This window comes from Theropithecus gelada, chromosome 14 (genome assembly GCF_003255815.1).
Source record: "Theropithecus gelada isolate Dixy chromosome 14, Tgel_1.0, whole genome shotgun sequence".
Taxonomy (NCBI): domain Eukaryota; kingdom Metazoa; phylum Chordata; class Mammalia; order Primates; family Cercopithecidae; genus Theropithecus; species Theropithecus gelada.
This window is the reverse complement of record NC_037682.1, coordinates 42,394,554-42,409,244: the sequence shown is the minus strand read 5'-3', so window position 1 is coordinate 42,409,244 and position 14,691 is coordinate 42,394,554. Positions and strand designations below refer to the sequence as shown.

Genomic DNA, 14,691 nt, shown 5'->3' with positions numbered 1-14,691 from the left:
CAAATATTGCATCCACATATAATTTAATGTCCCCTAAATGATAAATCATATAAAGTTCTTCTCAATTATCTTTAAATTTAAGAAATAGTGCAACACAGTAACAATCACCAATCACAGACACCCCTTTTCTATGTATCTAATGATTGATCTATTGATCTATCAGCTATCTGCAGATACTAATATGACAATGGTATCCTTTTAATTATTCCTATTTTTATTTCACCATGCAAAATGTAAAGTAAAAAAGAAAAATTGAAATTATGAATTTCAAAAGGCTTTCTAAAAATAGTTTCAGCGGCGTCTTTGAAAAGGCATCCTTTGGTGAAACTTTGGGATGCATAGATGGTGATTTTTGAAATAGCTGAAAGACTGTTTTGCAGCCTTCCTTTAATTTCTATTATTCTGTTTTATAGATGAAAAACAAAAATCTGTGATTTGAGATTAGGAGCTTGCCCAAATTCACAGCTAGGAAGATTTATATCCATGATTTGAACCTAGCAGGCGGGCTACAGCCCTTGCACTGTAAACTGGTGAGAAATACACACACTGCAGAGTTAATAATTAAAGTCACTGATAACATGATAAAGCTGCTCAATAATAATGGTTAACTATCCAATATTATGAAGTAAAATTCAGCACATGCATTGGAGGTACAAAGATGTCTCGCTCTAAGGTTGAAGATTAAACAAGTTTTAGGATCCTTAAGTTTGATTCCTATTTAAGTCAAAGTCTTGGAGAAAGATCAAAGCACAAGAAGTCAAAACACACCAGACCTTGCCTTGCACATTTTGCACCTAACTTTTCCCATGTGTAAAACAAAGATTACAAGTGCATCTACCTCAAGAGTGGGTGTGAGTATAAAGCTAGGTAATCAATTTAAAGTTCTTACAGTAGCGACAGCCTCATGAAGGGCGCTTAGTAAATGAAAATGTTGCAGTTGTAATTATTATGTCTAATATTATGTGCTGATGCTGATTTTTAGAAGCAGAGAAGTGAGAAAAAAACACAGAAAACTTGACTTTGTTTCTAAGTTCCATCCCTACTTGTGGAATTTTGTGTAAATAAGGAACAAATAAGGATACTAAAAAGATAAAAAGAAGGCCGGTCCTGGTGGCTCATGCCTATAATCCTAGCACTTTGGGAGGCCGAGGTGGGTGGATCATGAAGTCATACATAGTAAACACTCCTTAACATAAATAAATTGAATCTGGAAACTTAAATCAACAATACATTCATTAGTTCTATTGTATAATTTTTTGTCTGTCAACCAAGATGTTAAACATATCACTATTTAAAAGGTCTTGGGTATATGTACTACAATCAGATTTTTCAATTCATGTTTGATCAAATTATAATAATTCCCATTTTTGAAATTACTACTATTTGTCAAAAACTAAGCAGAAAGCAACTAAAAGTATACTCTGTATTATTAATAATTTTTACAGTAAGGAGACTTTTCTGTTTTTGCTGGATGTTGAAAACCAAGATTAGGCTGCCAAAACACACCTGTCTAAAATTTTCAAAAGCTTACATAAACACCACTTCTCTAAAAAGTTGTCAAAAATTTATTATATATTTTCAAAAGGTTTTTAAATGTGGAAGTGATTATGATGCTTTTTAAGCTCCTGATAAATGTCTTTGAGCCTTCAAAACAAATTTTTTCTCCCTGGAAGCAAAGAATTATTAGTTTTCTTTCTAAATTTTATTTTTTAATAGATAAAGACTAAGCATGGTACTATAAACTATCAGCCTGCTTACATATTCTTGTCCTATATGCAAAGTTTAAAATTTTGTTAAGATTTGATAACAAGAACTGAAACAAACCTACATGGTAAATACCAAAATCAGTAATAAGTTTATATTCCTTAAACATCTTTCTGACTTCTACTCTTTATAAAAGATAAATAACTTGTTAGTGGGAAATATTTTGTGGGTTATCATTCAATAGAGATTATTCTCATTCCTCTTTGTCAGTTCTTTTGAATAACAATTTTAAGGAGAAATTCAGGAGCAAATATGCCTATATATCTATTTACATATTTATTTATACATGTATGATATATTAATGTATATATCATTTGTATGTCATATATATGATATACATTTATGATAAATTTATATATCGATATCTATAAATGTACATGTCTCTCATAACATATTTATAAATAATAATGGCAAATCTTTTACAGAGAAAGAAATTACTTAATAGTATGAGGCTCAATAATGAGATTCCTTGAAGCTTTTAAATGTTTCTTCCTAGGTAAAGCCTAAGCAGATCCCTCAAGTCTAAGCTTGGTGCTCCCTACTGTACCTTTTCAAAGTCACCTGTACTGGTTTTTTTTTTTTTTTTTTTTTGATAGAAAAGTAACAGAACAGTGGCCACTCAGGGCCCCAACAGAGGAAAAAGGCTTTGTTTATTGCTTGCCAAATTTTACATTGATGGTAATAACTGGTGTTAAGATCTTTTGGGCCCTGATAGCCCTTTGTGATGGGACACAAATGGGTAGTGTTTGGAATGCAAGGGTGAGTGAGGTTAAAGCTAAAGGGGTAGATATCAGGCTTGCCTTCATTATCTTCTTGATCTGAACATTCTTGACACTTTTTCTATTCTTTTGGGCAATTTAAACAAATGGGGCCCATTCTCTTGGTGACACTGCCCTTATGGGTGAGGTCCACACAAAACATAGAACATGAAGGGCCCATTTGGACAGCTATAGGCTTGGGTGAGATTTTGGATCTCCATCCACCACTGTGATGTTAATGTCTCCCCTCAAAGGAAAGGCAACAGCCACCGTCCCAGGTCTAGGGATGCCTGTGGCATATCCAGCACTGGGACAGATTGTTCCCACTGGAAGTTTACTATTTCGTCGGCCTCCCGGAGACCACTGGCCATGGGAACTAAAAGGGCTAGGCAGCATAAAGGAAAGAGAGTTCATTTTTACTTATCTGGACCTTATCTTCTGAAAACCAATCTGAAGTCCATGATAGCTTCACAAGTATTTTGGACAGGGGGTAACGTGGGAGCTTCTTGGCTTTCTTCACTCTTGAGTGATGGATCCAATGGGTTACTCCCTGGAGTTTAAGGGGAGAATGAGTGCTTAGAAGCTTTAGGTAGGTCCCTGTCCATACAGGGTAAAGCTTGTCCTGGTGGGGCTTGGTCTTCTATATCTTAAGGTATACCTTATCTCCTGGGTTGTATGGGTGGGAAGGTTTACCCCAGGGGGGACTGGGAGGCTGTGATTGCCATAATGATTTATAGAGGATACTGCTGACTGTTGATGAATGATATGCTCTATTGTCCTTTCTATCTCTGTATCTGGGCAAAAAAGGGGGCTTTGCTTGCCTGGATAAGGCCTTCCGTATAATATTTCGAAGGGGTGAAACCCCACTTTACCTCCGAGTACTGCCCATATGTGGGCCAAGGCTATGGTAAATACCTTTAACCAATTCTCTTGGGCCTCCTGGCATAAATTGGCCAGGATACCCTTGAGAGTTCTATTAGCTCTTGCAGTTCTCCCTGAAGCCTGTGGTCCCCAGGCTGCATGCAACTTCCACTGTATGCCCAAGGCATGGGAAGTTTTTGTCACTATGTTAGAAACAAATGCAGGTGCATTATCAGTCTGGACCGGCACAGGGTGACTGAATCAAGGCATAACTTCCTTTAATAAAGCCTTTATGACTTCTCCTGTCTTCATAGTCCAGCATGGAAAAACCTCTGTCCAACAGATAAAGATATCTGTAAGTACCAGGAGGTGTTTAAATCCTCCAGGAGCTGTAGGCATAACAATGAACTCAATTGGCCGGTCTTCCCCTGGCATGGTTCCCCTGAATTGTACCATCTTGGCCAAAGTAGACATGGGAGGTCTGGTTTGAGCATGCTTTTCTGAAACAAGACACACTGGTCAGCCACTTCATAATTTTCTTTACCCTTGAGGTCTTTACTATCCTAAGGAGCCAGGTGTGCATAGCCTCCTTGCTGTAGTGTGAGGAAATATGGATATGCTTTGTAATAGCACAACTTAGGTTTTTGGGCAGCCATATTCTACCTCTTTAAATTTGAGCCCACCCCCTTGACAGGGAACTCTGGTATCCCTCTTGCTTGGCTTCCTATAATTCCCCAGGGGAGCATCTTGGCTTATATTCATGAAAAGGTACCAAAGGAAGCAAGGAAGTTTGGAGGACTTCCCCTCCCCACCCAGCACAACCCTTTTGGCCATGGTGACTGCCAGGTTGTTCTCCTGTATTATTTCGTAGACCCTCCTGGTGACCTTGGCAAAGGACTACAGCAATCATTCTGGGCATTTCCACAGCCCACAGCAGTGACAATATTTCAGTTCTGTATTGGATTTCCTTGTTATTGGCATTTAGAAGTCCCTTTTCCTTCCAGGTTGCTCCATGGGCATGGAAAACAGAGGACACATATCTCACGTATCTATAAAGTGTCAAGGCCTTGTTCTTTCCTAACATTAAGGCTCAAGTTAATGCTATTATCTCAGCCTTGTGGGTAGAGGTTCCTATGGGGAGGCTCTAGTCTTTGATGGTTTCTCATGGGGAGACAACCACCTAACCTGCCTTTCTTTTGCCTCTTTCCTTGAAGCCACTGCCATCTACAAACATACATTTTCCAAATTAGGAAGAGGTTCACTCTACAAATCTTTTCTTCCAGAGTATAGTTCTTCTATGGTGGTGGAGCAGTAATGGATTAGGGAATCCTGGATGATGGGCATTGGGAGGGCAGGGATAAGGCTTGGCATGTACACATGCAGTTGTCAGAGGTGTCTATTAACAAGACCTGAGGCCGGGCGCGGTGGCTCAAGCCTGTAATCCCAGCACTTTGGGAGGCCGAGACGGGCGGATCACGAGGTCAGGAGATCGAGACCATCCTGGCGAACTCGGTGAAACCCCGTCTCTACTAAAAAATACAAAAAACTAGCCGGGCGAGGCGGCGGTCGCCTGTAGTCCCAGCTACTCGGGAGGCTGAGGCAGGAGAATGGCCTAAACCCGGGGGGCGGAGCTTGTCCAGCCACTGCACTCCAGCCCGGGCGACAGAGCCAGACTCCGTCTCAAAAAAAAAAAAAAAAGACCTGATATTGCAGCATTCTGCAACTTGTTAACCAATAACTCCCTTAGACTCCAGTATACTTGTCACTTGGTGGAGGATCTGAATAGTCAATTCTTGACTCTGTAACCGTCTCAGCTTCCTGGGTAAGCATACAAATGGCAGCCACTGCCCTATGCAAGGGTAGTCAACCTCTTACCACACTGTCACATTATTTAGAGAAGTAGTCCAGCACTTTTTTCATGGATTCTAGCATCTGGGTCAGCATTCCAAGATCTATTCTCTGTCTTTCATGGATGTAGATGTCAAAAGGCTCAGTTATGTTGGGGAGCTGTAGGGCCATAGTCTCAACTAACAGCTTTTGAAGCTTCTGGAAAGCCTGATCAAATTGCCCATCCCATTCAAAAGGGTGGGTGTGGCCAGGCACGGTGACTCACATCTGAAATCCCAGCACTTTGGGAGGCCAAAGTGGACAGATTGCATGAGGCCAGGAGTTTGAGACCAGCTTGGGCAATGTAGTGAAACTCTGTCTCTACTAAAATAAAAATTAACCAGGCATGGTGGTGCATGCCTACAATCCCACTTACTTGGAGGCTGAGGCAGGAGAATCTCTTGAACCCAGGAGATAGAGGTTGCAGTGAGATTATGCCACTGCACTCCAGACTGGGTGATAGAGCGAGACTGTCTAAAAAAAAAAAAAAGAAAGAAAGAAAAAAGAAAAGAAAAAGGTGGTTGTTAGCCCTTGGAGTTTGTCATAAAGTTGCTTAGCTATAAGCCAAAAATTTGGGGTCTAGATGCAACAGAATTGCACTGTACCCGAGAATCCATGCAATTGTGTATGGTTCCTAGGAGGGACCAGGTGGTAAACAGCATTTTCTGCTCATAGGGAAGTTTGCACTGGCCCTGAGGGATAACATACTCTAAATACTGGACAGTCTCCTTTGAAATCTGGGCTTTTTTCTGATACTTTACAGTCCCTTTCTGCTAGAAAGTTCAGGACTAGAAGGATAGTTTTACCAGAATCTTCTTTAATGGAGCTGGCTATGAGGATATCATCCACATATTGCAAGACAATGCTCCACTATATCTTCAAGTCTCATAGAGCTCAGCTCAGGGCCCCCCAAAATGTTCAGGGAGTTCTTGAAGTCTGGAGAAGTACCATCCAGCAATACTTCTCTGAAACATCTTAGGATCCTCTCATTCGAAGACAAATAATTCCTGAGAGTCATGGCTTATAGGCACATAAAAGAAGGCATCTTTGAGAGCTGGCATGCTAAAGTATTTGCTGTCCCCTGAGAGACTGGCTAGCAATATATAAGGATTAGGCTCTACGGGGTAAATGTCCTGAGCAGTACTGTTAACCATCTCTCTTGTTTCTGGTTTTTTAACAGCAAGGGTCGGGTATTATATGGGGAGTGACGAGGCTTGATCAGTCCTTGGAGTAAGAGACTCTCTAACACAGGCTCCATTCCCTGCAGTGCTTCAGGTTTTAGAGGATATTGTCCTACTCTTGGTGTTGGGTTGTTTGGTTTTAACTGTATCCTAATAAGTTCTGCTGTGACAACCCTTCTTATTTGGCCCTGTGACCATACTTCAGAGTTGACTTGTGCTAGAATATCACCTAGGGTTTCTCCTGGAGGATCAAGGTCTTCATGAAGAAGGGCCAGGAAGGCAGCTCTTTGAGCTCTTGGCACCTCTACTTCTAAGTGGACTTGGTTGAGGCAGACAATGGTTTCAAGTTTTGTCAGTATGTCCCTCCCTAGCAAGGGGATGAGCCACTGAGGGGCATACAGGGAAGAGTGGGTCAGGGTCTTTGAACCACAGAGCCTCCAGAAACTGCTCACTGTCTCCCTTTCCTGACATCCCCTTAATATTACACACTCTGAGTACCCTTTCTGCTAGCCAGTGTAGAGAATGTGGCTCACGTATTGAGCAGAAACTCAATCGGCTCTCCCCCTACTTCTAAGGAGATAGAGATCTTATTTTGAGGAGCCAGTTGGGGAGACCCTGGGTCCTGCCAGTCTTCTTTGGTTGAGGAGAGCTTGTCCCTAGCCTTCTCTCTTTGGAGACAGCTGGGATGGTCCTTCTCCCAGTGTCTCACTAACTTGAAATAGGCACACTGATTAGGTCCTAGTTTTTCGGTGGCCCAAGACTGATCCCACATTAGGGCTTGGGATCAGTCACCCAAGCTGGCTCCCTTCTTTCTGGGTTGTCTGGAATGGACTGAGGCACAACTACCAGAAAGCTGCTTGTTTCTTCGTCTTGCTTTCTGCCTTCTTCAACCACATCTCTGTTATTGAAACCTTTGAAGGTCATCTCTACTAACTGGAGAGGGGATAATGTCAGAGCCTATGGCCAATTTCTGGATATTTCTGTGGATATCTGGGGCACTCTGAGATACACACAGGTGCTAAGGACCATCTGACTTCCCTGTACCTCAGGGTCCCAGGAGGTATAGTCCTGCAGGCACTCTCCCAGCCATTCTAGAAACGCTGAGGGGTTCTAATCAGGTCCCTGACGAACATCCCTAAGCTTACTGTAATTAACAGGAGGTTTGCTAACTTCTTTCCTTCCTTTCAATAATATGTTCTGGTAGTTTTCCAAGTTCTCCCTCCCTATTCTGGTATTGGGGTCCCAATGGGCTTCTGCATTCGGAACCAATTGCTCTTCTGGTCACTAGATGGGGCTATTGGGTTGGTTATGATACTGCCTGCCAGCTTCTGCCCCAGCCTCAGCTAAAACTGTGGATATTTCCTCAGTAGTTAAAAAAGTGGTCACCAAGGTCTGAGCATCAGCCCAGGTCAGGTTGTAAATGGGAAATATGCCTCCTATAAGGGAAGTAAATTCCTCAGGTTAGCTTGAAAGCCTTTTGTATGTATTTCACAATTACAGTTGTCAGAGGTGGTAAAAGGCACATGTACTTGGAATAAATGCATATCCCCATCCAAAACCTGCCTGAGGGGAAACATCCCGCCTCCCAGTTTGTAAAAGCTCCCACTCCGGGATTGTGCTATCTGGAAGAGGAGGCTAGATTCCAAGAGGAGGATGAGGAAGCCCCTGACACATTAGTTGGGGAGGTCCCTGGCATTTTAGTTGGGTTTTATCTGCCAAGTCAGGTGGTTATGTGGGAGGGGACATCCCCCATAATCTGTTGGAATGACAGCCTCTCTCCACTCTCTTCTTTCCTGGGTTTCATGGGGCGAAGGGAGTTTTTCTCATCCACAAGGCTCTCTAGGATTGGCAGCACTTTCTCCAGTGGCTTAGCTGGAGATCCAGGTGGTCTGACCTTGAGAGCATAAAGTCCACACTTTATATATAGGTCCCTATTCTGGTAAAGGGACATAAAACATTGGACACGTGATATCTCATCCATTTTGTCTTGCCTCTTATGGAAAATATCCAGCTGAAGAATGACATGGTAATTAAGTGAGCTGTCCCTCTGCCATTGTTCCTGGCTACCTAGGACACACTGTGGCCAGGCTGTGTTACAAAAGAAAATCGTCTTCTTTTTAGTTATTGGAGAATACCCAAAAATCTTCTAGTGTTGGATAATGTACCCTAATAGGCTTTGTCTGAATACCCCAAAATCTTCTAGTGTTTAGAGAATAAACCCTAATGAGCTTTGCTCTGATACAGAGGTCAGGTTCCCCATACCCTTGAGTTCTTATTTAGGGTTTGATCCTAGCTTCTCAGAGTTTAAATAACAAGTTAGCAGCTATACAGATGTGAAATGACTGATTTTTCCTCTCAAATAATGACAGACCCCTCTAACACACATAACAAAAGTAAGTCAATGTGTGAGGGTGACCTGGCGGGTCCCTAGCACAGCCCTGTGTGCTTCCTGAAAAATCCCATCAGGCTGCCCAGTGACCCTCCTAGGCATCAGGCAAAGTGGCTTCCCCTTCTTTTAAAAGTTGCTACCTGAAGAGAACATACCCGAGTGAGTCAGGAATGTATCAGTGTGAGCCCCCTCTCCTAAGCTGAACTGAAGTTTTCCCAGTCTAGCTGTCAAAGTCAAGGGCTTCTAGCCTCCACAGGTCCCTTTATGTTTTGGAAGATGCATCCCCTCTGATGACCTTAAAGCTATCTCAGGAAAAATTGATCTCACAGTTCATTTCACTGTTGGCTAGCCAGGTCTAGATTGCTGTTTACTGTGATGGGAGTTTCTTTCAATCCCTGAGGGCACAAACCAGAAAAAGACAGAAAGTCAAACAGAGGTACACTGCCCTTACTCTAGAGATCCCATTGCTAGATCCAAAGAATTCACACTTTTAGTCAACTTTTAGTGGTGTGAGGTCCACTTCCTGCAGTGAAGGATCACAGAACAAAAAGGTTCAGGTGGCCACTTATACTCTTTTGAGGTAGGCCCAAGTGACAGCCTGGTGGGCTTGTCATTATGTGAAAGATCCTCCTGTATCATACCCGCCCCTCTCAGGCAATGTGAGCAAGTTAGCCTGGGTGAGCTGCCGCTACCCACCACTTCACCTACTGGGAGGCTTTGAGGAGTTAGGATCAGAACCAGGGTCTTGAGCCCGTCTGGGTCACCAGGATTGTTACTCACACAATAGGTGGGCTTTATCACTTGAGGGTTGACAGTCCAATGACCAAGGTGGATTTAACTAGGGGATTTGATTACTTGCAACAAGTAAAGAGAACACTGAGGATAGTTCCCAAAGCAGTGGCTCCCAAACATCATTGAAAACATGGCTTTTATTGGGTTGGTTAGCTGAGTCATTCTATGTAGAGATGGAGTACAGTCAGTGCAGGCTCAGTCGCTGATCATGCAGAAGCATGTATGGAAAATGACAAATAAGCTCCTCCTGGGGTGGGGATTTTAGTATGGTAATGAGGGGGGTTCAACAAAATTCATCTCCAACTCAGGCATCTCTAGATCCAGTTTTTGTTTTTCTGGGGCCGAGCTTCTCCCTGGAACTTTTTTGAAATAAGAGCTCAAGGTACAATAGTTATAAGTGGGTCCTTTTTTACAGTGCATACCCAAAAATCTGGGTACCCCGGGTTACAAATCCCTGGTACTTGGGAGAAGGTGTCCAGTAAAAGCAACACCAACAGAATAATAAATCACTCTGATTCAAATGATGCATCCACAGATTGCTGAGGAATTCAACCACTCAGACGTTCCTTTCTCCTAAACTTTTCAGTAAGGGCCTAGTCAATATATGTTTGTGTACTATTTGAAATTTAATAAATTAGGGCAGATTATGGTTGAAAGTTTGAAACCTCTTCCTGTTTCCTCTCTTGTTGGCAATCGGCCCATTATACATGTGCAAATTCGGAGGCAAAGACATATCAATTCTTTCCATGACCTGAAGTAAAAAGACCAATTGACATAACCAGCAGGATTGGTTAAGTTATAGAAAGAATAAAAATTTATAAATTTGTTCATGTAATCTCTTTATAAAGCCACCAGAATGAAATATTAAAATGAAAATACTTATTACTAAAAATAAGTTTATTTACCTATCTATGAATAGATATATATTTCAGCTGAATGATAACCTGAGACTTTGAATTATTAGGTTGGTGCAAAAGTAATTTCAGTTTTCACCATTAAAAGTAATTACTTTTAATGTAGTTTCCACATTTGGGAGGCATAAATGTGCCTCTAAATCTGCACATTTATAATGGGTTGATTGTCCGTAAGAGAGGACACAGGAAGATGTTGCAAACTTTCAACCATAATCTGCCCTAACTTATTAAATTTTAAATACTACACAAACATATATTGACTAGGCTTTTACTGAAAAATTTAGGGGAAAGGAAGGCCTGAGTGACTGAATTAAAAATAATTACTCTTAATGGCAAAAGCTGCAATTGCTTTTGCACCAATCTAATATTACTGCAATTTAAACAAACCTTGGAAGATGCTCTGTGCTAATTAACCAACCTGCAAAGGTATGGCCTGACAAACCACATTTTCTCATTCAATCTGTTTTAAAAAAGAACAATTTTTATAAAGCACTATTTTTTAAATAAAAATTAAGTCCTAATCTAATTCTTTGAGAAACAAATAATTGAGTGAAAGAATTAAGTTTGATGTAGTTGCTCAAGTTAAGTGTATAATGATTGCCTATTTACTGAAAAAAGTCAGCAAATACTAAGAAAGTATATACAACTGAGAAATAGTCACAAAAATATGGTAAAATAACTAAATAGACTAGGTAATAAATTACAACCTAAATTTCCCACACATGTTCTTTCATTTTACACTGTAGCCACATTAAACATACACAAACTCCCAAATTGCCTTACTGTAGGATCAGTTTATACATGTCTTTAATCCAAAACAACAAAAATAACAATACAGCACACTATGTCCCTCTCTTGAAAATTCACAGTACACACTGGTACATTAAATCTACTGAACAATCTCTGTAAATATTTTGCAAAATATTTACTGCATATTTACTGATTTCAATGAGCTCATGACATCATTTTTGTGTGTCATTAACATTCTACTATTTCATGAAATGTGCTTTGGGAAATACTCCTCTGAGTAATGATATTTATTCAGTTAAATATCATTTTTATTGAGCATCAGTATGTGCAGGAATGAGAGAATCATGGCCTCTGCCTTTCTAAACTATTTTTGAGGGAGCAGGGAGACAGAGAATAAATAAATTGTTAGGTGAAAGAATTAAGTTTGATGGAGGTGCTCTGAAGAAATTTAACAGGGAAATATGCCAAAAAATAATTGAGAAGAGGAAGACCTCTCTGAGGAGAGGGACATCAGAGTGTTAGCTATTAAAAAGATAGACAGGGTACAGTCCATGCAGAGCCTTACAGGTTCATGGTGAATGTTTTGTTTATTTTGTGGGAATGGAACAAAGGGTTTTAAGCATCATGATAATGAAATCTGGTTTATATTTATGAAGTATATTCTGACTGCTTGCTATGGGGAGAATGGAAGGAAGAGAAACAAGAATAGAAAAAGGGAAGCTGAATGTTATTGAAATTGTTGATTGAGATATGAGAATGGTACAAGCCAGAGTGGTGACGGTAGAGAGAGAGAAGAATGAATAAATCAAAATGCATTTTGGAGGTAAAACTGCTAACAGGATTTGCTAGGGGATTTCATGTGGAGACTGATGGAATAAGGAGAATCAAGTATGACTCCTTAAATTTCTGGATTTGAATTGTTGGATGAATAGTGATGTCATTTACTGTATTAATGAAAAGTGGAAGAGGAATAGATTCAGTGAGGAAAAAGTCAATTCTTTTTAATGTTACATTCAAGATGTTTTTTTTTTTTTAGTATTGTATTTTATTAAATATATTTATATGCCACAAAAATTATTTTAGTGACAACTACCAGGAAAGTACAAAATCACTTAATAACTGGTTTTCTACACCTTGATTTGTCAAGAAACTCATAGGCAAATGGAAAGTAATAAGTACCGACTGCCATTACTTACTACAGTGAACAGTTTTGAGAACAAGAAGAAAACCTGTAACACTGAAAATTGCTTTATATCCCATTCACAGAACTCTTTAAAAGGTCTACTTTAAAAATAAATCACATAAACAATTGTTCAGACTTGTTTGATGATGCCTCAACTTCAGAACATTTGCAAGGAAATCACATGTAAAAGCAATTATCTCAATACAATTAAATCCTATTAAAGAAAAAAGTTTCCTTTAAGCATCAGAATCTCCTGAGGGAAGCTTGTTAAAATACAGAATGCTGGCCTCCTCCCCAGAGTTTGCTACAAGTTTGCAGGCCGTTCTGATGTTGGTGTGGGCACAACACTTTGAGAACCACCACTTTATGATCTAGTCTCTAGAATTCAAACTAATAAGCAATGCTCATATGCCTTTGCTTTTTCTAATAGTAAATAAATAGAACATTTCAGGTAGCTGCATCAAACTTTAAGCCTTTAGACTCTTGAAATGTTACCTTGGCTCACATAACTGTGAGTTCAAAAGACAGAACTAAAGGACAGTCCTGAATAATCTATGACTACATGAAAACATTTATTTACATGCCCTCTACAAAATGTATTTAGAAAACATAGTAACTATCAGGTACACGACCGTGCTCCTATTTTCCCCATTGTTCTTCCTCCTTATAGAAAATTCAACATGAAATTATAAAGAGTACTGTACTCAGAATAAGAACTTCATCTGTCATAAATGTACACATAAATATCAGTGAATTGTCATACTCAAAACTCAGACTCAGGAACTTCTTCATCAGGGCAGCAGTAATATTCCACAAAACGTATTTGTCCATCTTCATTTCTAATCATATACTGTAATGAAAGGAAGTCTCTGTTATCTGTCCGAATAGATACCTTACAAGATAGGACGAATGCCTTTGTAGAGGGTTGCAGTAAAGAAATCTTGTATCTGTTGACTTGGGTTTGATTACAATGAAATGCTTCCATCAAATCAGAATCTTTGGGATAGTCAAGGTGGGAACTTCCTGCATTTCCAAAAGTAGATAACCTGAAATAAGGCTTGTCAGGAGACATTGTAATTTATAGGACTTCACTCGTCATATCCAGTTCAGAAAATGCTTCACGGAGCCCCTCTGACTGTAGAATAATTTTATTAATAACATTGGTGCTGCAGAAATCAGAATCCAAGGTCTCCTCAGGTTCCTGAGTATTGATTTTGCAGACTGTTACCACTCCTCCTTCTTCCAGAAACAGCCTCAAAGGGTAACCATAACCTTGGTAACACATCCGAAGTGCAGTTAAAGTCCCTGAGTAAAAGCATTTGCTTGCACACACTTTGCATTTTTCCACTGTTACTTTGATACCATTTTTAGTTGCGAAACACGTGGCATGCTCTCAGAAATGAATAGCTTTGAAGATAGTGGAGAGATTCCTAACGTTGTCAAGGCTGGCCACAAGGCCGTACTGATCATCTTCATCTTGGATCTGCTGGGTCAGAAGGGGCATCGTCCACTGCGCATTCGGCCCGGAGGGAAATGCTCCTGAGGCCAACAACTGCTCCGCGGATCGCGAAACACCTTTGCGGTGGGTCTGGACGCCGGAGAGACCTTCCCAGGAAAGTCCCTGAGGAGGAGCTAGAGGGCTCCGAGAAATCGCGGAGGAAGTGGAGCCGGTGTCAAGATGTTTTTTAGACAGCCAAGTGGAGATATCAAGTAAATAGTAGGTGATTCAAAATACAGAGAAAATGTTTGACTTGGGATATATATTTCTAAGTTATTAGCACATAACATATAACACCAATGATTTAAGAAATTCATATAGTGTCAGACATCTTTCTGGGTTATTTGATGCTGTAGGATTTGTGCCTTTCAATGTCTTTGAGCTATTTAACAACTACAAATGTAATAGATAACTAATAGCGATAATTCTTGTCTAGAGATATGCAAATTAATTTTGTCAGATGGAAAGACAATTGAGTCTCTCATGCTCCAAATCAGTTTTGTATACATTTCTATATTTTGATCCTCCTATTACCAAATAGTCTTTTATCTTTTTGATAGTATTTATTCCTCTTTGAAATAATCTTGCTTATTTAATGGTTTGATGATGTATTTCCTGCTTCCTCTAACTAGAAGGTGAGGTCTAGAGAGTCAGACTCATTACTTGTGTTTAGTTCACTATTGCAAACCAAGCAGATAAAAATGCCTGATATTA

General features: G+C 40.1%; 1 pseudogene; it reads right to left on the bottom strand.

Annotated features, from left to right (window-relative positions):
• Positions 1 to 13,242: 13,242 nt before the first annotated feature.
• Positions 13,243 to 14,082, bottom strand: LOC112605873 (annotated as a pseudogene).
• Positions 14,083 to 14,691: the final 609 nt, after the last annotated feature.